The sequence below is a fragment of the Dermacentor variabilis genome, chromosome 4 (genome assembly GCF_050947875.1).
Source record: "Dermacentor variabilis isolate Ectoservices chromosome 4, ASM5094787v1, whole genome shotgun sequence".
NCBI lineage: Eukaryota > Metazoa > Arthropoda > Arachnida > Ixodida > Ixodidae > Dermacentor > Dermacentor variabilis.
The window spans coordinates 41564476-41587951 of NC_134571.1; the positions used below are offsets into that span (position 1 = coordinate 41564476).

At 47.2% G+C, this 23476-nt stretch overlaps 1 protein-coding gene across 1 annotated transcript in view; it reads right to left on the reverse strand.

Annotated features, from left to right (window-relative positions):
- Positions 1–23476, reverse strand: part of LOC142578991 (leucine-rich repeat, immunoglobulin-like domain and transmembrane domain-containing protein 3) — a 272600-nt gene that overhangs the window by 208894 nt on the left and 40230 nt on the right. The gene's annotated exons all lie outside the window — the stretch shown is intronic.

The window sequence follows — 23476 nt, forward strand, 5'->3', positions numbered from 1 at the left end:
TTGTTTGCGCTGGGCTTCTTCCTATCACCGTGCACTGTTTATAAATGGGACTGCACCCATGCTTTCTGCAGTGAAAAGCCAGATGCCCCACTCCTCCAGTTCGCACATTATTTGCGTGTTCACGCAACCTGTCATTTAGGCACCTTCCCGTTTGGCCGATGTATTTTTTGCCGCACGACAGGGGCAGTTCATACACGATATTGTTCACACAATGAACCTGTGCGAATGAATGAGTCTGTGCGAGATCTCGCACAGACTGAAGAAGATTGGCAATAACGCAAATGTAAGCGTCATCTTTTCAGCGCCAATCAAGCTGTCCAACTTGTGCAAGGCCAGCTACTGTGGTTCTGAGAAGCCCAGTTGCCGGACAAATCACAAGGAACGCTACGTTCATTGTGTGAACAATATCGTGTATGAACTGCCACTGTCGTGCGGCAAAAAATACATCGGCCAAACGGGAAGGTGCCTAAATGACAGGTTGCGTGAACACGCAAATAATGTGCAAACTGGAGGAATGGGGCATCTGGCTTTTCACTGCAGAAAGCATGGGTGCAGTCCCATTTATAAACAGTGCACGGTGATAGGAAGAAGCCCAGCGCAAACAACACATGAGATTATTGAAGCGGCAAAGATTGCTAGTTTAGGGAGCGCGTGTGTTAGCGCGCCTTCAATAGATCTTTCAAGTAAAGAATTTGATTTTTTAAACGTGACACAGAGGGTGGCCTGGTGGAGATTACATTTTAATCTTTTAGACTTGCAATTATAAAAAAATTTTTTTTTGGCTATGCATGGTCGGTCTTCATCTTTGATATCATCTTAACTTTCCATTACACATGTCTCGGTGCTGCCTCATTTGACTAAAAATCAGTACATATGCGCATGCGTACGGTTGTGGGTGTTACCTATATATATATATATATATATATATATATATATATATATATATATATATATATATATATATATATATATATATATATATATATATATATATATATATATATATATATATGTCTACCGCTTTGTGGAATAAAACCATTGTTGGAAGTTAGCGCTGTGTCCTCGTTTCGCCACTGTCTTTCGTCCCTTTTCGTGCGCTAAAAACCTCAGCGATGTTAGATGCTGCGTGCTCATGCAAAAAAAGAAGAGCGGTAGCGTTACGTCTGGCGTTACAGCTAACCAAAGAGTGCAAAAGAAGAGGACCATAAAGCGTAAATCGAGTGCCACGAAACGAATAGCAACGTCACGCAAACATTAAAAACGAGAATAAATCCTCATCCTGGCGCATAGAGCTTCGATACTTTGTACGGCCGCCCACGGTATCGGTAACAGTGCTGCACAATTTCACCTATGCAGCGCATGCCCGCGAGCATGTGCCCGTTGCTCTATAATTTTCCTTGTGTTTCGACGCGGCGCACACATGGCCCCCTCTGCCTCTGTTGACGCCCGAACGTACAGAGCACGGCGAACTATCAAGGCTCGAAGCGAGGAAGGGAAGCAGCGACCAGGAGCGGCGCCTCAAACGGATCGCGAGAAACGGGCGAGACGGGGTTGACGACTCGGGTGGCGGCCGCCGTCTTCTCTTCCAGCGTGGTGCGGGCGGGCACGTTCCATCGACATTCCATCGATGCCGTACGTAACCTGAGGTCCCGGCCCATCCCGGACACGTACGCCCGGGGGAGGAGCGGCAGAAGGACGGCGGCTGCCGCCTCCCGGCCGCAGTATTGACGGTGCGAGGACGAGTATGCGACGCTCCTGCGATGGGGTGGAGTGGGTTGGGGGGTGGGGGAGGAAGGGGGAAGTTGGGGGGGGGGGGGGGTGGAGGTATACGGCGGCGGCAGTGGAAGACGAGAGGGGCCAGCTGGTCGCTTCCAATTCGGCAACGAAAACCGTGAAACGGTCTCCCTCCTTGCGCCCGCGGCTGCGGGGAAAAAAGGAAAGGTACGCCACCACGATGCTGCCAGGCACTTTCGTTCTCGTTCTCTTCATTTGCTCTTCCTGCTCTTTTGGGGAAACAAGGAAAGAGAGCGGGGAGGGGGAGACGCTGCTTCTCGTTCTCCTCGTTCGATCGCAGCCGTTGCCACCAGCGCGGCGAGACGAACGTGCCTCGAGAGCACGACACCGCGGCGAGGGAATGCGACGCGATGAGTGCGCGCGCCGTTCTATGCGGCGCAGGAGGACGGCCGGGGGCCATCGTCGTGCTCGAGGGTCTGTCGCCGGTCGGCGAGGGCGGCACGACTGTCGCGAGTTGCGACAGCTGAGCGGCGAGGCTTAGCGCCCGAGCTGGCGGCAGGTACGACCGAGCGGTGAACAGCGTGCGGAGGCCACCTTCACGAGTCATCAGCAACGTGCTTCGTTCAGGCGCACTATAGTTGCAGCGGAGCGTACATTTGTGAGCTTACGTTCGTAAGAACATCGCATATATAACACGCGAGAGAAGGCCAACTTAACATGGAGTAACCCCAAAGAAAGATATTTGTTACTGATATTTCCTCTGTTGCTGCTATCACGGAAAAATGGGAAGTTCTTGCAACTCCTAAAGTTGGGTCAGTACGGTAGGCGTCGCAATTATCTCCAGTACATACATCGTAATTGCCTTCAGCCACGCATGAATGCGTTCTCAAAATATAAAAAAAATGTCAATACCTTCTTCTTTCTCTCTGTCTTTCTTATTTTTTTAAGCGGACAACATCGGCCGTAGAGCCGGTTGAGGTTGCACCCACAAATGTAAAATTGATAAGCCGCTGAGCGTATAAGACCGCCATGGGACTGAACGTGCCACGATCGCGCAGCGTATTGTTGTGTACTTACATTGGGTGTCATAACTCTCCGCGCAGATTGCGCGGACACCGGCCAATACGCTGGCTTCAATAGTTTTAAAAGGACTCGAAAGCACGCGGTGTAAAACTGTCAACGCAGAAAACGCACACGCACACACACAGACACGCACAAACGCACTTAAAGCCGAGCCAATGACGTACAACTGATCAAGAGACAGCGCCGATGCGACTGAAGGTTTGCGTGCTTAACAAAGCTTTTAGATAAACTATCACTCGACTAAACTGCGATTTCGAATGAAAATATTGGTCGCGCATAACGGTGAATTTCCTTCTCTTTCATTGCGCTAATTATTAAAAGTAAACAAAACCTATACGAGAAACATCAGTCGATGAGTCCCCCCTCCACCTCCCCTCCCCCAAACTAGTGAAATAAAGATTCATAACACAGTTCAGTGTTGTTTAAAATTGATTGCAGTGGAGAGGCTGAGGCAGAAAATAGCGTAGCAGGGCTCTTCCACCTTTTTTTCTGTTGCACGGCAAAAAATTAATATATCCATACAAAAAACATCAAGAAAGTAATAATAAAGTTAACATTATTAACTATAAAGATGCCACGATGAAGAGAGTCAGAAGTTATGTTCTTCTTAGGCAGCTACACAAATTCGGGATACAGATTGAAATCAGTTACCGTTGGGGCAGGAATCCTACAAGTGCTATAAACATGGAAGTCAGGTACAAACACACATACAGAACCCGCCGTACAGAAAACAGAAACCCTAGCAGCATATTCTGGCTGTCGGAAGTCGAACGAAAGACTCGAGTCCCACTTACGTCAGGCGGCACATTAAGAGCACGGGCCTGTCCTATTTTCCTTGCGTCGCTAGTAAGGTCACCAGGCTTCATACAAAGCTGCGTCATTAGGCTCGCAAGCGATTGGGCCAATTTGTCGCTCGGAAATCTTTTCAGTCAGAAAAACATCGAGTCGCTACGGCCCCCGGAAGAGTCCTTCTAAGAAGTTCTTCTTAATTAGAATCGCGTTTTCCTTCCGAGTCCTGAAATAAATTCCACATCTTCTGTGTGTGTGTGTGTGTGTGTGTGTGTGTGTGTGTGTGTGTGTGTGTGTGTGTGTGTGTGTGTGTGTGTGTGTGTGTGTGTGTGTGTGTGTGTGTGTGTGTGTGTGTGTGTGTGTGTGTGTGTGTGTGTGTGTGTGTGTGTGTGTGTGTGTGTGTGTGTGTGTGTGTGTGTGTGTGTGTGTGTCACGTGATACCTAATAAGTGCAGATTTATTGTTACTTTGAAATATGCTAATGAGCGGAGAAACGTTCTATGTGGGGCTTCACATTTCCGAATCCCCTACTTTGCATTCTCGTTCTCTCTCGTGCTCTGCGAATGTGCGTTACTTTCCAATGTTTTCGCCCCGCTGCTGCGCACGATCGCGCTGCCGCACGCCCGTAGAACGGCTTAGTACTGCGCAAATAGTAATAGTCATGATTGCGTCATAAAGTCCTTTAATTCTACCGATGCAAATATAACACGATATTAATCCTTGTCTCACTGAAGCCGGAAGTAATGAAAGCCACACATCAAAGTGGTGAGAACGTTTACTTCGCATATTATATTGTAGCTTCAGGTGCTAAAACCAAAAAGTAATTATCGAATACGTTAGGTAAGTGGTTGACAAATCTGAAAGAAATTGTCGAACAAACTGGTCAAACAGTTTACTTTTCCCTTTTCCCTGCCCTTTTATTACTAAGCCTTCGGCTATGCAAGCCTTTCCACAGGGTTGGCTGCCAGCTCAAATGTCTGAAAGTAAAGTAGCAAAAATAAATAAATAAATAAATAAAATAAATAAATAAATAAACACACACACGCATACATACATACATACATACATACATACATACATACATACATACATACATACATACATACATACATACATACATACATACATACATACATACATACATACATACATACATACATACATACATACATACATACATACATACATACATACATACATACACACACACTCAGTGGCGATATAGCGGTAAATGCAACGGTAAATGCGTCACCATTACGTCGCACCCCTTTGAGATCCCGGATATATGTATATATATGCATACGAGACAAAGGGTCTCGTGCCAGCCCCGAAGGTATAAAACTCAAAAAAGAAAGGCGACGAACGTGATGGCGTATCGTTTTACTGACGTTTAGGCCGGAGGACCGGCCTTCGTCGATACATATATCTTTGCTTACATACACTTTTTCCTCACTTTGACACTCCTAATGCTAATGCGTTAAAAAAATTATAGATACATTCATATTAGTAACATAGCATCGCCATTAACACGCAGACGACACCAAACATTCGCAGAAGCAGTAGGGCTATGAAACATAGAAAAGCAAAAACACCGTGAAATTTGATGCGCAATTGACCTCATAACATACCCTCTCCGCGTTAATGGTCGGAAAACCCTTCGTACGCTAACTGTTCGTAAGAGCAAGTCCCTGCCATACATGACTTGGTTGTACATTATATTTGCGAATATATTTGTGTAGCGCTTATGTAAAAAAAAAAAAAAGCTTTGTGAATTAGGGTTGTCTGCTTACGTTTTCTCTTTCCCTCCGAACTGTTATTCATTTACGTTTTCGCTTTCCTTCCGAACTATTATTCATTTACTTAAAAGTTAGCATATATAAATTTGAACTCGTACTTCAAAATCTATTTTATCAAAGCGCACATTAAATCGAGGGAGACTTAGAGAATAAAGGCTTAGAGAATAAACTGCAACTGGTTTATTACCACGCGAAGCGTTTGTAAATATACAATTCAACGGATACGCGGCGAAACAACAAAGTCAAGATGATACGTGAAGGCCCCTCCTTGATAGCTGTGAAAGATCTCGCGCGAATTAAAGCAAGGACGCATACAAAACAGAATCAAAAGCAAGACTGGTATATGAACCTATATTGTGCAGACCGAGTCACCACGTTAACCGGCAGCCATGAAACAGCCGTTCTTGGGTCCCTAGTCATAAAAAGAGACGCTCCTTATCACTTAACAACATCCACGACATGCTGGCGCAATATGATTTTAGCTTTGATATCTCGCCGACTTTTTCCCTCGCGTTCATGTTAGGGTTTAAAAAAAATTGCGTCAGCATGCCATCGGTGTTGTTAATTGATAAGGAGCGCCTCTTTTTAGGCATAGTGACACACAATAACGGTTGTTTCAAGGCTTCCGGTCCACGTGGTGACTCGGTCTACGTTCGTAGTGCATTCTTGCTTTTTTTTTTTGTATGTGACGTGGCTTTTATTCGCACGAGATTTTTTACCGCTGTCGAGAAGTGGCTTTCAGTGGCTTGGCTTTTCTGCGCGCGCATATATGCGTCGAATTGCATATATACAAGGACTTCGCGTGGTAATAAATCTATTGCAGTCAGTGCTTTGTGGTGTCTTTGCTCTGTCAGTCCCTGTGGATTTAATGTGCGCTGCGATCAAATAGACATGCATAACCAACTAGCCCACCAGTTCGTCCCGGGCAAGCTCGCACTTCAAGCTGCGGCATAAGACACACATGGACGCAAGAAATCAAAACGTAAAAGCGCACGGTATAGGCGAAAGGAACCGGGCGTTTAATTGAATTACAAAAGCGCAATTCGCTTCTCATATTTCGTTGCCCTAAAATTTTACACGGTGTTATGCTCGAGTTTCCATTGTACGCGAGATATTACGGCACTCCGTGGTTAGCGCAGTAAAAGCTTACCCCGTGTGGCCAGTGGGCTGTTTACATTGGCCCCAACTGCTGCTCTTATTTTCTTCGGTAGCGGTCGTTCAATCCCTTCGGCGGTTTCTCCTCGGCGAGATATTTGCGGTCCACGCCGAAGGCACTTATCTCTGCTGCGCGGCCGGAGCGATTTCTTTGCTCGCCTTCTCGGTTCGCGCAAAATTGAAATAGAAGCGAGAATTCTGATTCTTCTTTTTTTAAGTTTTCTATGAATTTATAATCTAGAAAAGTTCATCGTAAACTCACTCGTGCGAAAAAGCGTCGCAACGAGGCGTCACCCAACAAACCAAGAAGTGACGAAATGCACAAAGAATAACACACACACACACACACACACACACACACACACACACACACACACACACACACACACACACACACACACACGACGATGTCCATTTGATTACGGAACTTCTTGTGTGCTCAAGTATTGCAAAACACCCTTAGCTGCAGAGCCCTTCCCGAGTTTACGGTGTATCCTGTGAACTGGAATTAAGCATTAAGTAAATAAACCTTAGTTGTTATATATCGTATAAGTTAATGCGGTTGTGCGACGCCGATGTCGATAAATATTGCGCAAATGTGCTAATAGGCAGCACGCCTTTTCTTGGGTGTCTCATACATAATTAAACAATGAAGGAAATGCAATAACGGACCAAAGGACTGTTGTAAAAGGTGACGCGGTCGTATTTTCTAACGCAGTCGTTTTTTTTTAATGAGAGACATTTCTGAGGCATTAAACCGTATTTAAACGGGAAGTCGCGTAAAAGATATAAAAGCAGACTGTATCAGCACATTACGATTCTTTATAACAAGTAAGCCCAACACAAGGCAGCAAGCACCATAATAGTAAACGGGAAAGTAGTGACGTCTTGTACCATTTTATTTTTGTTTCTTCTTCTAGGAATGCTTGAGGCATTACAATGCGTGCAAACGGCAGATTCTGTCTAAGCAGTTGTCGCTAGTTAAAATTAAAGATTGTGGCTTGTTCGACGAAACAACCCTTAAGCTTTAATACCTTCTGTGTTTTTCCTTTACAACCATTTTCTCTCTCTCTCTCTCTCTCTCTCTCTCTCTCTCTCTCTCCTAAAGTAAACGTATTTGACATTTTAAAGAAAAATTGTTTAAATATCATGAACAGTGACTGACTACGATAATAGGTGTTTGCGAACACTATATATATATATATATATATATATATATATATATATATATATATATATATATATATACATATATATATATATATATATATATATATAAATTACAAGCCTATGAACGGCCCCGGATAGTACATGAGTTTAATACAATCACCTGCATCAGAGAATGTCCATTCGTTCTGTAAACACGAAATAAAACGCTATGAAATAAGAAAGTAGTCTGTATTATATCAGTCTTGATTGTCGAAAATTTGCTTGTCTAACGGAATCCCCCAGTAATGCCGTCATCTATGGATGTCACGCAATGACGTCGTCCCTGTCGCCGTTTTCTTGACTGCAACTACTCGCCAGTGCTTCGTCTTGTCCATAAGCGCTGAAAGGATGACCGTAACGTACTATCTGTAGACTGCTATAAGGCATTGCCTAACGTCATTTTGCCTCTAGTAACGTTGATTTTGCCAGCATAAGCCTAACGCAACAATGCTAGAGAGCATTAAAAATAGCGTAACCAAGCATCTTTCCGTACCCAAAGCTCTGCTTGCGTTCTTTTGTATAACTCTACGCGCGCTCTCTTGCGCAACCGGCAATTTGCGTCACCTAACTTTGTGTGGGCAAAACCTGAAGCTCCAAACTGTCACGATAAGTTCAAGTTTCGGTTGTTCGTATAAAAATTGTAAGGCTAGTTTTCTAGCCAGGCAGTTTGCCCGCCTAGTTAAATGGCGATTTTTTTTTTTTTCATCCGTGCATATACTACAACAGTTTGTTTGTCTTGCGAGGTGGAAAATGTAGGCGCGGCTGCCAGGATGAAACCATGCACAAGAGGCAGGCCTCGGCTGGCGCAGCTAGCAGTTTGTCTTAATTCTTTCCATGACCGGAGCCGCGATTAGTTGGGCGAACAGGCGATGCACTTGCAAATGTGGAAAATTGTCTATCCCAGCTTTCTGGCTGTGAATTTGTCTTTGTCAGGCGGGGAAACGCATGAAGGAATACTGTAACATGCCTACAGCCACATTCTGCAGACTGTACAAAGCTTTTTTTTTTATACAGAACCTCTACACACCCTTTCAAATAAAATAATCAAATAAACCAAGTAATCCAAATGAATTAAATAAATAAATAAATTAATTAATCAAATAATCAAATAAATCAATTAACAACTCGTATAACCCAGCAAGACACCGTAACATACATCTTGCAATGAAAATGTTATTGTAGCCGTTTCCTGGACTTCCGCGCGTTGCTATAATTGAAGCTTTTCGCGAATAACTGTACTTTGTCTGGAGTGTGAAAGCTGACACAAATTCAAGAGAATAGCTAGGGTGGCTCGTCTATCAATATAGCCAGAACCATTCAACCTATATTTACTTATTTATTTCAGAATCAGCGATCTTTTACAAGATTTCAGCAGGGTGGGAAAACACAAGTACATTCATACGAACATACGTTACAAGCAATCTTGTCAATGTTTGAATTCAACATGGTAAAAAGGACAGGATACTCGCAAAAGGGAGCAAATAAATTATGTGCGACAGAGTCAAGAATACAGGTGCGCGTGCAAACGGGATAGAAAATTTAGGGCAACGACTTCATCCGGAAGTTTATTATAATAAACTATTGTTCTTGTAAAATTAGAGTATTTGAAGCAGTTGTTATGCGGTGTTAACTGGGTTCCTGCTAGGGCGTGTTCATGACGAGTATAGCATAGCCTGGAAAGTCAGTGAGGAACTTAGAATGACATTCTTTTTTTTTCTGCTATAATCATGCTCCAATAAACACTTATAACGCTGGAGATATTCCGATATAATAATTTGCCGGCCTGCGAGGCTATTTAGATATCAGTCCCCCAGAAGAGCTTGCAAGAACAGCGAAGCAAAATTTTTTTTTCTCTTATGTTATATTGTACTGGGGGGGGGGGGGGGGGGGAGGGGTGCCGACAACACGGTCAGCGAAACTGTCGCCACATCCGTACGACACCTTGTCTTTACTGAACAAAATCGAGCTGTCTTTTTTTTTTTTTATTCGCTTAAAGGAAGAAGTAACGAAAGGCGCCGCATACTAGCTGCAGTGCTTGGACGGCGTGCGCAGTTGCCGCAGGCTGTTCTTTGTGTCGCTTCCACGGGGGGATCAGCCAGAGCCGCGTCCTTCTCCCGCGAGGAGCAATCGGCCAGCTCCGAGCGGCCGTGCTGCACACCACGGCCGCCGCATTACCGAGAGCCAACTTCGCGGAAACGGACGTTGGGCCCAGCGTCCGCAGCACGGCCGCGCGCGCCTCCTCCCAGCAGCTGCTGCCGTGCCGGGGCTCGATTAAACAAGCCGGCCGCGAGTCACGTCTCCGCTGGCCCGGCCGCCGCGTCGAGCCGGTGCCGAAGGATCGGCACGTGGCCCAGCCAGGGCCGCAGCGCCGAGCACGTCGTCCTAAACGAACTCGCAGCGAGGCGGCCCGGTCACGCCACGCAACCGCTGGCTCACCCCGCTCCCTTTCCCGTCGCCGTGCTCGTACCCTCACTCACCCATCCCACTCAGTCGCTCACTACGAGTCCTCCTCACCAGCACCACCAGCGTGACCCCGTCGCTCGACAGATACAAACACCGGCCGGCGCACGCTGGCAGCGGGGACAACGCGCTGATGGTCCGACGCCCGATTTCTTGAACTTTGGGACGTGCCCAGGCAGCGGGCGGGCTGCGCTATACAGATGGGTAGGGGTGGCATGTGGCCGGCCGAAAACGACCGCGAGCGCGGTCATGTCGTCGCGCACTTGCCGTGAATCCTGTTTTTAGAAACGCGTTTCGACTTCGTATTGATTGTTCCGAACGAGGCCGTTGTTCGGCGTGCTAACTTTGCTACTGCGCGGTACCGTGTGAACCTGTGTGGCTAATCGTCTCAGTCGAACGATTGGATGAAAAGACTGTTTTTGCGCGTCAAAGCTACGCACGGCAATGTGCCTGACGAACGAGTGGGAAGACGTGCATGGGTGTCTTACGCGGGGTAACGAAGCGGCGTGCGTTTCCCGTGAAGACGGAGAGCCGTATATGCATTTACAGCGAAAGAAAAGTCGGCAGACTAGGGCCCTGCAGCTCCGGCTTTGAACTTTGTTTACTGCGACAGCAGTAAACAACGTTCAAATGCATGATGGACACCGCCATCTTCTCAAAAAAAGAAAAATGATTGCGGTGCACACGACGTAGTCCTCGTTCGCCACAGTATTCGCTGTTGTGGCCTCCGGAATACATGCACGGACGCCTCCACCAGTCACACATGATGGGGGGGTGCGAAATTCCTCACAAATTACCGACGCGCCTAAAGTGCGCGATAGCGCGGTGGTTAACTCGTCTCGCTTCCAACTGCACATGGCCGCTCGGGGCACCATCTCAAATCCCAGTGGCGGTGGACAAAATTCGTTTTCTTGGTTTCTTTCTGTGACGGAGAGACAGGATGAAGAGATGGCCCACCGATAAAGGACCACGACGGCATAGCCCTAAGGACGAATGGCCACAGCAAATATATAGTTTTGTGCTCTTCAAGAGAACATTTGCAATTGCAGCAAGAAAACAAAAAAGGAGAGATAGAGAGAGGGGGGGGGGGGATTGTGGCGCCTCTTGAAGGAGGCACTAGGTGATTAATTCACCATTATGACGCGTGCTAGTTGACAGAGCGTGGTGGAGCAGTTGAATACTGAAGCGCGGAAGATAAGAATCAACGGACGCTTTTTCGTAGCTAGGCACGCACCGTTCTGTACGAAGCAAAGTCTACGCGTACAACTAGGCTCCCTTCCCCTGCGTAGGCTAAGTACACCTCATTACTCCTCTGATTAACCATCCCAGCTTCCACCTGGCTTTGCTCTCTCTCTCTCTCTCTCTCTCTCTCTCTTACTCCCTCCCTCTTTTTCACAAATGTAATTCGGTCAGTTGCAAGAATCAAGGGGCCATATTCATGGCTGATAACAACAGCGCACTGAAGACGAATGAAAAGGCGTAGAAGCAACCAAGCGCTGTGTTACGCGTATATATTCTTTGCTTATCATGGAAACGTACGCTTTTGTGCAACGTCTCATTGGAGCGACGGGCGCGCTGCCAGTGTCTTATACCCATGTCGCACGGGAAGATTTAATGCCATTCGATGCATCGAATGCCATTCGGTCTCTTGCGGTGCTGCACAGTAAGATATAATGGCATTTGCAAATGATAGCAATGACGATCTGGAACAAAATTTGTGAAATTCAAAGAAATTTTGTGCCTATTAAACACGTTTAAGAACTTTTGTAAGTACTTTTAAAACGGGCGAAAACATTTTGACGCTAATCGTTCACGACTAAAAGCACTTCGATCAACACATTTAATATGGCCGACCACCGCAAGAGACTCCTGACGCAAAGAGCACAGCCCGTGGTGAAAATATCATCGCAGGAAAAATAATTATTCCTTTTTGTAAGTCTGAAAAAACATCTTCTGACTATGCTGATGCACGCATTATTTATTCGCGTTGCGTGTTGCTGTTGCCTATCTGAGGTCAAAAGTATACATTCGGTTCGAAATCGAATGCAGATGAGTTCCGCTAACTCATTCGATGGCAAATGTCATTCCATTCGAATGACATTAAATTTTCCCGTGTAAATCCCGATTACTGGGATTATATGCGAATGTCATTCGATTCGAATGGCATTAAATCTTCCCGTGTGACAGGGGTATTAGTCAGTTATTCGCGTGCTGAAAGGAATATCCCAGGAGGCGATCGGCAACGAACACGGCTTCAGCTTAAGCTAGATCACGTGTTGTTGCTCAATCTATATTGCACACGGTGCTATTACATGAAGCGCGACAGGTATTGTTATTCCAGTAGCCGCTCGATACGAGGGTCCGAAGCTTCAAGGTGTACCTGTGCTTCAAGATAACAAAAATAAAATGATTGAGGTTGAACGTCCCAATGCAAAGCACTCGATATGTTGTGACAGATACGTCATGATGAAGGGCTCTGGAAGAATTTTGATCATTTGGACTTATTTATTGAGCACCTAAATATACTACACACGCGTGCTTTATTTCCTCCAGTCCTCCTTGAAATGCGGCCCCAACTGCTGCCGGGAATCAAACCCGCTACCTCGCGCTCAGCAGCCGAATGCCATTGTGGTTGAGGACAGGCCTCAATATGAACAGTAAGTTTGGTGTCGCGAAGCCACTGCATGGTGCTACCGAAACTTGCTTCCTATGGTATCGCTGTCAGAGCGAGAAGTTTTCGCTGCTGGTTGCCCACCGAGATGTCCGGGTGGGGCTTATTCAGGAAGAAACCCTCCTTCATGCAAGACCCGCCTCCGCATGTTTAACGTTGTCGCGGCCGCCGTCAATAAGAACCGGAGAAAGAAAAAAGAAAGAAGGTGAAACGGGTGGATGCGAACAAAATCACAGGTCAGCCGCCTAGGCGTCAGGAATACGTCCGTATACTCCAGTTGGGTACAGAGCGGCGAGAGCAGAGGCACTCGGCGCATGCGCGCTCAGTGCCCCCCCGCCTATAATGAGCCCTCGCTATATACGTACCTCGGGGGACCGATTCCGCCGCGACGTAATCGCGCGTGCGCGCGCGCGTGGCCTTGTGTGTGTGTAGTGCACGCACGAACTGAGAGGCGTCCTCGGCCGAGCGAAGCCCTGCAACCCCCCCCCCCCCCCTCTCACTTCCACGAAGCTTCACTCGATGTTTCGCGAAATGCATCATTAACGACCCATCAATATTCAAACGACGTTTTCGACCCCGCTCAAACATTAACAATCAGCCAGAACGCGCCCCGTCTCGTAGCGGCAAAAGGATCATACACGTATTGACCCGCTCCTTCGACGTGCAACCCCTCACCTCTCTCTCTCGCTGTCTCTCTCTCTTTATTTTGTTTCATTACTGTAGCTTCTACATTCATAAAGTCGACGACCGCGACGTGTACTTTCCTGATAAGAACACACACGGCTTTGAAGACACAAAATATATACTCGGGAAGCTCCGTTTGATGAGCATGGATATCTTTTTTCTTTATTTAATGGAATGGTTCAGCCATGAAATTGCCTCCTTATCTGTTCCTTGTAGCTTTTTCTTCGCCTTTTTATTTTTATTTTTATTTCCTAAAGGGATCTGGGCTCGAGCTTCTCCAGTCCGCTGGCGCGGCTATAGCTTTGATCGCTGCTCCTTAGTTGCGTCAGCCAAGTCTCTTGGGAGATGAGAACGCTACCTTGAAGGCACAAGTGCGATAAAGTGTAACCTATAAGGGCCTAAGAACGAATGTCATCCTTCCCGTCTCGATCAGCTTGCATGTAATAACGGCCACCCAAGTAGCGAAAGGAGCTTTTTTTTCTGTCAAACAATATTATTAGGATATTTAAAGAAAGAAAAGTACTTCCACCTTTTTTGTTTTGCCAAGAATTCTCAACATTGAAGTCTTTTTTTTTCTTGCTCTTCATTTCATTTAATACTGACTTTTTCATTTAATAATTATGGTGATACATTCTTTTTTCACTGTTCCTGTTTTTATCTTTATTTCGCATAAAGTTCTTTTTTTCACCAGCGGATTCACAGACAAGAAAAAGAAAACGAAAATTTTGAGCTATTTTACGCTCGTTACTGATTGTGAACCACGCACACCCTGCTTCACCCTTTCTATGTCCCGGCTGTATTGCGCTGCCCAAAATCGTGAAAGCGATGCTGGGCCGATCCCCCATAGTTTGTGGCCAATCATTGAAGTGGATGCGTATCGCCAAACGCGAGCGTTATGAGCAACAAGCAGCAACATCTTTCGAAACGAGCGCTATAGACACATGGGATCCCAAGCTGTTCTCAAATTCAATAAAATTTACTAGACAAGTAACAAGCCACGGCCAGCTTAACCACGGGTATTATTCGGGCCTCCGATCGGGAGACCGCTGTACGCAATCTGCATGCCTTAAAGACCGAAGAGCATGGATATCGTATACGGCCGTCCACCTCCGTGTTCTGGGCTTGCCAGCCGTGGCTCTCGGCTCCGTCTGACTAGTACCGTGCATTGTTGCACAAGCCAGACTGGACGTGAGTCCTACAGGGAATGGTGCTGTGGGCCCGCTTTCACAAAAATCACTTAAGCTAGAACTTTTCCCAAGACCCAATCCCGGTCAATCCGGGTGCTAAGCATATTATCAAAAAACTGCACGTGACTTGGCAGCGTGCAGCCGACGACGTCTAGGAGTCGCCGGTGTCGTTAAAGCTAACTTTACTTATACGCACTTGCACTTTTCTTTCCGTTCGTATCTCGTTCATTCTCGCGAAATCACAGGGATAAGCATACGTAGTTACATGCGCTTGGACTTGTCTGACGCTGTTTACGCGCAGACTGACACACTGGAATAATGTACGCAAACTTTTCGTGTACGCTCAGTTTGCGCAAACTGCAGGGAACAACGAAGGTAGGAAGGAGAGGTAAGGCGCGAAAAGAGAGGTGCCTCAAAGTAAGAGTCACGAAGAGACCTGAAGCGCACAAACTTCCACATCTTGTCACGTGCGATGAGAAAAAAAAATTACTACTCGCGAAACGGCTACCCTCCTTTGTCGAAGTAGCTCCAGCTACACTGACTGGATGATAGGATTCCTTGTTCTGTGCCATATTTGGTGATGCGGACGATGTGGCACACTTCCTCCTGTTGTGCCCCTATGTTCAACGTGGAATGACATGCATTGTTTCACAGCCTAAAGAAGGAGGATCTTCCGCACGCAAGCTTTCAAGACGTATAGCGTTCCCCAAAGGGCCCTGAGTAATCAGAAAAGAAGCCCTACGCCTGTCGGTTGCCTTCCTTCGAGGCACTGAATTGATCAATGTTGATTAAACGCCCGTGAAACCAACGCAAGAAATGCTCAGACAGAATAATTACCGGCCCAGCAGTCCAGGCTAACCGCGGCTGTGTGCAGCACCCACCCCATAAATACCACCATGACAGGCGCCCATTGATATAGCGGGAGTGCTCCTGTGCTGTCTCTTTTCTTCTTTTTTCTTTTTTTTTTTTGCGTGTGCCCAGCTAGTGCTAAAGGCTAAAGCGTGCAAGAGAGACAGACAGACAGGGAAACTTATTATGAGAAAACGCCTGAAAGATCGACCTGACCTACCATGTTCTAGCCTGCTGGTCAGCGCGTTGATGTAGATGGGAAGATGAATAGAGAAGAAGAAGAAGAAGAAGAAGAAGAAGAAGAAGAAGAAGAAGAAGAAGAAGAAGAAGAAGAAGAAGAAGAAGAAGAAGAAGAAGAAGAAGATGATGGTGATGATGATGATGATGATGATGATGATGATGATGATGATGATGGTGATGATGATGATGATGATGATTAAAGAAATCGCATGGAAAAAAGGAGTTATCCGGAAACAACTCATTAGAATCGTATACCACTTTCGGTGTCTCTCAAAAAACCCCCAATTGTCTTCATGGCCCGACGGAAGCATAATCTTTGCCACGGACGTAAAAGAAGGCTTTCGGGAAGTGGCCGGTTATTCACACATGCCAAAGATCGCTTCATTGATCGGCTTAATGAACCCAGTACAGCCAACCAGAAAAAAACACTCGAGCGTCGCATTATAGCTCGGCCATGCGTTGTCTCGCGGAAGCGTGGCAATAGATTGCTGCCCTTACTTTTTTGTTACTAGACAAACACACCAACTGTAGGAAGCAGGGCGCCATATATCGCGTGCGCACCGCGCCGGCAAGCGAAATCACGCACGGAGCGCATGCGAAATTCGCAGGTTCCCCTGAGTGCAAAAGGCTGTCCGACGGATGGGAGCCGCGCAAAGTTTGTTGAAGCGCTTGCGCGCATTCGGGGCTGTCCCGTCCGACTGTCCGTCGTCCCAGTCTCGAATGTGGGTCAGCGGAGCTCCACTCTCGGCGTGTCGCCGCCGCCGCCGTTGCGTTCGCGACGCGGCGAGTATATAGTGGGAAACGGGGAGTGGAGAACGGGCGGGAGGGACTTCGAGTACGCCACCCCCCAGTGGCATAGCGTGGGCGACCGCGACGGCCCGTAGCGCGTGACCGGCTTGCCAGCTATGCCCCCGGCTACGTCTGACTAATACCGTGCATTGTTGCGGAAGCTAGGCTGGGCGTGAGGGCTACAGGGAATGCTGTTCGGGGCCCGTGTTCACAAAAGCACGTACGCTAGAACTTTTCCTAAGAGCAAATTCCGGCTAATCCGGGTGTTAAGCACATTATTAGCGAAGGCTGTCAGCCAATGGCAAAGAACACTTACGAAACGAAGAGCTTTCGGAATTCCCCCCCCCCCCTCTTGACATCATCAAATTATACAACATTCAAGAATTCGCCATTTTGTGTGTTCTTATTGGCTCGCAGGGATTCTACGGCCTCTCCGATTGGCTCGAAGTGCCAACGTGGCGGAATTCGACGATGCAGAATTTGACAAGTCTCCAGAATAACACCCCGGCAGCCGCTTGATGAAGAAGTCGCGTCCTCGGAGTGTAGGCGGTCGCCCGACACTCTTGAACTGCCGCGGCTGCTGGAAGCAGTTTGGACAGTTCCAGACAGGCGGCAACAGTTATCAACGCGAAATCATCATTATCACCTGCGCTGCAACGCTTTCCTCGATCAACTGGTCTCTATAAACACGTAAAACAGAAATTGTGTTCACGAAAACGCTACAGCTGATCGTAAACGAGGTGACAAATAATCATGTTGCAGGACATATTAGCGAAGATGGCTGGTCAATCAGAAACAGCACTTACGAGCAAAAATATTTGTCAATACGTCCGGCTCGGTATTTACAAACCTTTCGTTGCAAGGCTGTCCCCCGGGTGGACTTTTTGACATCACTGAGACGATCATGTCGTTGTCCTGGCTTAAGCATTCCCGTAAGAGCAGTTTTGTGAATACCAGTTGATCCCGATTCATCTTTACTTTGTTTTCTCCAGTGCATGTTATGTCTGCCTCTCATACTATAAACGGGTATCTCTCATCTTACTCCTATCTTCATTTTGCCATCTGCTGTTCCTTCTTTCACCCTCCCCCCAAGATCATAGTAGAGTAACGGCAATTGGCTATGTCACGATGCATACACTACTCCTAGTCAGATAACTGAGGCTATAGGTGGCATTGGGTTCGTTCATTGCTTGGAAGGGAGACCATTTTGGACCGTCGAACACTGCTAACTCGAATGCTTCGTCGGAACAGCTCAAGTATGCGCTTTTAGCAACACAGTTAGGATGTGTACACAAGTAAATAAATACCCATTCTAATCCACCTTGTATTTAACAAACATTACTTCATATCCAATTAATATTTAGATCGTTCACCGTTTACTACTTCAAGAGAAGGGATATTGCACTGGATACTCATATCTGCTTGACTTCTGTTGTCTTGCCACTCACTTTATATTATTATTTGTCCAGTTACTTTCTGTGAATTTATGTACGCCCCTCTCGGCCATGCATCGCGCGAGACGACTTGTGAAATCGTGGCTCCCGATTGGTGGACTCCTCTTTCTTCCACGGCACTGGGCGGCATATATATAGTATATCAATGCGATATCGTTCGGTAAAGATCACCTTGTAAATCGAGCACTGTTCTTGCCTCCCGCATCCACGCCTTTTCGTGGATGCTAACGTTTCTCTCGCCTTTCCCACTCCCGTGTGTTATACAAGCTCGCCCAACAACGCGCGTTCGCCAGCGCTGCATGGTTTTAATGGCCCGCGGTACATGCGCGGCGACGCCGCACTGCTGAGGTCAAAAGTGTCGACCTTTCCCTTTCCCCCTTCTCCCTTCATCGTCGTCGTCATTTCCCTCAGGCTTGTAATCAAGCAAATGAGAGAGGCAACCCTCCCCCTCCCAGCCTCCTCTCCCTCCTCCTACGGGCGAACGTGACCGGCCCGACTAATGGGACCACACGCCGGCACCCGCGGGGAACGGATTCATAATCAAAGTCGCGCGCTGGGCCGCCCCAAGGCATTCCGATTGCGGCTCACCGGTTGTCGCGTCCGAGCGCGCCACGGGGCGCGGCCGCGCGCGTCTCCATCGCGCACGCGTCACGGCCACTTAGGACAACAGGGCCCGCCGCGGCGGCAGCGGCAGGGAGCGCTCTGCCGCGGGAAAGTCCCGTACGTGCCGTCGGGTTGGTCGTGTGGCCAACGGAGAGAACGAGTACGTATGCCTGCGAAGCAACAGGAACACTCTATGGGAATGAGTACGGCGCGAGAGATGACTTACATAAGTGAACTCCTACACAGCAAGGGGCTTGCATCGCGGCTTTGACAGTCCATCTGAAACGCCACTCGTGCCTTTTCGTCCCCATAGTCAGCCATCATGGCTTCTTTCTCTCATCTCGGCGCAGAGTAGCAGGCTACAGGAGTCAAACTCAGGCCGAACTCTCTGTCATTTCTTTGATAAATTTCTCTCTCTCGCTCTCTCTCTCCTTTTTCCTCTCTCTTTATCTTTCCTAATATAGCCGGATACAACTTTAGAAAAAAGGGAAGGCCCCGCCCGGATGACCGAAGCGCGACAGCCGATTGTCTCCGCGACTAAAATAGTCCCGATCAAAAAATCGAGCGTTTAAAACATGTAATTCTGGGTATGAATGAAGACGTTTGTATTTTGATGACTGGTTTGGTAGTGCTCTCGTGATTGGAATACTAGAGCACATGCCGTATCGCGGGAGAAAAATAACCCCGTGCCTTCTACAATTAATGCTGCGCGTCGTCTGCTCTTTAGCTTCATTGCAAGGTACAAAAGAAGAAAGAGCAGCTCTGCATGGCTTTTGCGTAGGTTTACATGTACACGGGCCATTCACTATTTGTTTTCCGAGCTTAAAATGAATCAGTTGCTATTTAACAAGTAATTTAAAAAACAATTCACTTATTGAAATCATTACAAACCTGGGGCGAGAAGATCGCGTGGCAAGACAGTTACAAATATGTTTCATTCAGCGTTCAAATAAACAATCTTGGTTTTAGATAGTATAAGGTGCTTATATATATATATATATATATATATATATATATATATATATATATATATATATATATATATATATATATATATATATATGCGTTTTCAAAGATTTATTTTCCAGAATGTGATAAGGTTCTTTTTTCTTCGTTCCTTCTCACTTTTTTGCTTTTGCTTTTGCAAGCCTGCTGTCTCGCCAGTTCGCGTAGCGTAGCGTCAGCGACGCTCGCTGCAACCTTTGGTAGCCAGATCACGGCTGAAAATAAATGCAAGCTGCAGAAACGGTGCATCGTAAGCACGCAACAATATTTCCGGCGTGACAGACCACCACAAAGAGTTTGGGAATCCACTCCGACGAGGGGGCAGACGCGAGCGACTGGCGCGGCCATCTTCTCCATCGGCGAGGTCTAACTGCCCGTCCGGCTCGTGACGTCGGTATAGAGTGTGCTCCCATTGGTGGAGGCCCATGCGCATCCGCTTTCGAGTAGTAAATGCCCCCCCCCCTCTTTTTTTTTTCCAAAGTTGTACCCGACTATAGACGGGACAGTGGCATGGCGATCGTTCAACCACCATGGGAATTATAGACAGCGAATGTGTTCGTCAAGTGTTCGGGCTGGCGCTTTCAGAAAAGCCTGTGGAGCTACCTATTACATTTTGTCTTACTAAATTTCGAACAGCCCATAGCCCGTATTGGCAGACGTTCTCGTTCGTAAGTGCCCCTTGCTGTCGGCCAGCAGCCTTCGCTGTAATATTCCCAGCTTCAGAATTGGCTGGAAGATGCTCATACGAAGAGTTACAGCGTATAGAGGTCTTTCTGCGAACACGGCTCCATACTTTTTTTTTTTTTCCGAACGCATGAAGGCAATAATTTTCTACGCATACGCGTAGAGCGACGTTCTGCATTTATGACGCAATGCTTTGTTGCAGGTGGTCGATTCGCAATATCGCGATGCCGTTTGAAGCCAGTGGGACTAAGCTTGCCCAAATACACGCACCCGCTATCGTTCCCATGCCGACCGAACCGCCACACTTGAAGTTTCCGTACAGACGCCAGCGCTCCAGTTCCCTCCAGAGATATATATGTAAAGGGGTGGGGGGTGGGGGGGGGAGGTGTATTCATGTAAGACTGTGTCGTCTTTACAGCGCAAAGGCAGGCAAAGTCGGAATGACGCGACGAGAGCTTGATAAAGCGAAGTTTTTCTTTCTTCTTTTTTTTTCTTTTTGAGAATCCCCCTGGACTTTCGTGGCCATGGTTGCTGGAGAAGTCGGTGCTGCTGTTGCTGCTTTGTAGAATGCCTCGCGCTTTAATAAATCAAGCATTTCTAACCTTTCTATGTCTACTTTACTAACCCTTAGGCTACAATCGCACGTTTACTTCCATTGTGGTACCTCGTTGAGATAATCGCCGCGTATTGATGACGGTGATTATCTCAACGAGGTATTGATGACGGGTTCCGAACTGGCCGCTCTTCGCGCTGCTGTCGGATACATTGAAAAAGAACCGCCCAACAAATGGGCAATATTTTGTGACCCGAAAGCAGCCCTCCGGAGCATGCGAAGTTTACGACGTGGCAATTATGAACAGCTGGTGTCACAAATCAACGAAACCTGCCATTGCGCTTGCGAACGAGGACATGATATCATATTTCAGTGGCTGCCGGGACATTGTGGCATCGTTGGTAATCACCTCGCCGATGACGCTGCCCGACGTGCCCAGGCTGGCTCACCGACACTCCTTATACCTTTATCGAGAGTCGACGCTGCAAGAGAGCTTCGCAGTCTCGCTCGTACCATCACGTTAGGTTACTGGCATACACCACAGAACTCTAAGTGTCGTTTATACAGCCTCGACCCATCACTGAAACTTAAGTTACCAGCGAACCTTCCACGACTTGACGCAACACTGCTGTGTCGGCTGTGGGTAGGAGTAGCATTCACCAACTCCTACAGCTATCGTATCGGAATTGCGGATTCACCAATGTGTGCTAAGTGCAAGTGCGAAGAGACCATCAGTCACCTTCTGTGCCCCTGTTCTCGCTTCGATAATCAACGTGAGACTCTCCAGTGTGCCTTAAATAGACTGGATGACAGGCCATTTACGGAAGCGAAGATCTTGGGAGCCTGGCCTCACAGTTCATTAACCCAGAAAGCAGTTCGAGCGCTTTTTCGCTACCTGAGGGCAACAGACTTGAGTGCCCGACTATAGACATTACCTAAGTTCTCTCTCTCTCTCTTTCACTCCCCATTCCCCTCCGCACGTGTAGGGTAGCAAGCTGGACTCAGTCTGGTTAACCTCCCTGCCTTTCCGTCTTCTCTTCTCTCTCTCTCTCTATCTCTTTCTCTATTGATGACGGTGATGATTTCCATAGTACGGCACATAGCCCTAATGGGGGATTGCCAAAGAAGCACTACGCATCCTTAAAATAAACGAGGATACATGCAAACATACAAGGCAACGTAAGAGTTGTCGCATCGCGTGGCACGGGTGCGTTAGAGCACAATCTGTGCGCGTCAGTTTCCATTACGCCAGAGACACAGAAATGAAATGGGCAGATTTATAGCATTTCATTAAGTACTTCACGAAAGCTTCGCTTCTCACTGATTCCAAAATATGCGTTAGGTCTGCCCATGTCTTTTTTTTTTCTTAAATGTTACGTTTGGTTAGGTTAGGTTAGGTTAGGTTAGGTTAGGTTAGGATAGGATAGGTTAGCGGTGTCGTCTTAAGCAGTGATCTTCGACACTGATGAGCGATGATGTAAGTGATCTTCATCAGAAGATGAGGGCCGCGCAGTGGCAATACTCGTATTCTTCCCGCCGTTCACGTTTAGGCGTGGTGGCGCTGAGACTAGAAAATTGTTGGCGGCTAGGTATGGAGGAAAACGCATCGAAACGTGAAAGTGAACGAACTATGCAATGATACTGGGTTCGCCTACAGTTGTGTAGATTCTGTCCCCGTCTTTTCATCATTTAACAGACAGCAGTGTCATGCCTGTCACTTGATTAATTAAGCAAGCTTCTCCAATACGTATTGCGCGATTCCTCAGCTACCTCCCCCTTCTCCCTCTCCCTTTTCAATAAAGTTTATCGCCCCGAATGCCTATTAAAATAAATATATCTCACATTTCCCTCAGCAACCTTGTTGAAGCTCAACGTGGTTTCCTTTCCTCATATTGGATGTCTATCTTCACCGTCACGTGGCCTGCTGCTCAAACATTGCCTTAACGGAGAGTAAAATCACTGCTACGCGTTCAAAAACTGCTGCACTCGAACAACTTAGATTAATGATTCTCGCACGTGGCAGTTAAACGATTTCTTTCCGCTGCACCGCTAAAGAGCAGTGAACAGTATTCGCGTGGTCGTTGTCATGCATGCGTTACATTTGTACTCGGCGTTTCTTTGGGAGGACGCTTTTAATCTTCAGTTGGGTGCTTCTACAAAGGCTCCCCGTTTTCCGATTCTTTGAAGCCGCGAAGGCGGGACCATTATTCACGCAGCGGCGCACCGCGGTGCTCAATGTAGCCAGCGACGCAACAGAAGCGGCCGCTTTTACATAACTCTCGGCCTAATCTGCTGCAATGGCTACACTGTTTGTTCGCTTCGTTCATTTTTCGGCCGGGACTGATTGCACGACGGAGTCGGGCTGCACCGCGGTGTTTATGGAGAAATGCAATTTGTGTTCGCTTTTTTTGACGAATGACTGTACGCCTGCGGGGCGAGTAAGCAGGACTGCGTTACTTCCGCTGCCGTTTACGCGCACACAGGGCCGGAGCTCGTCTTTCGCGAGCGCACAGCATCGACCGCTCCCGAATG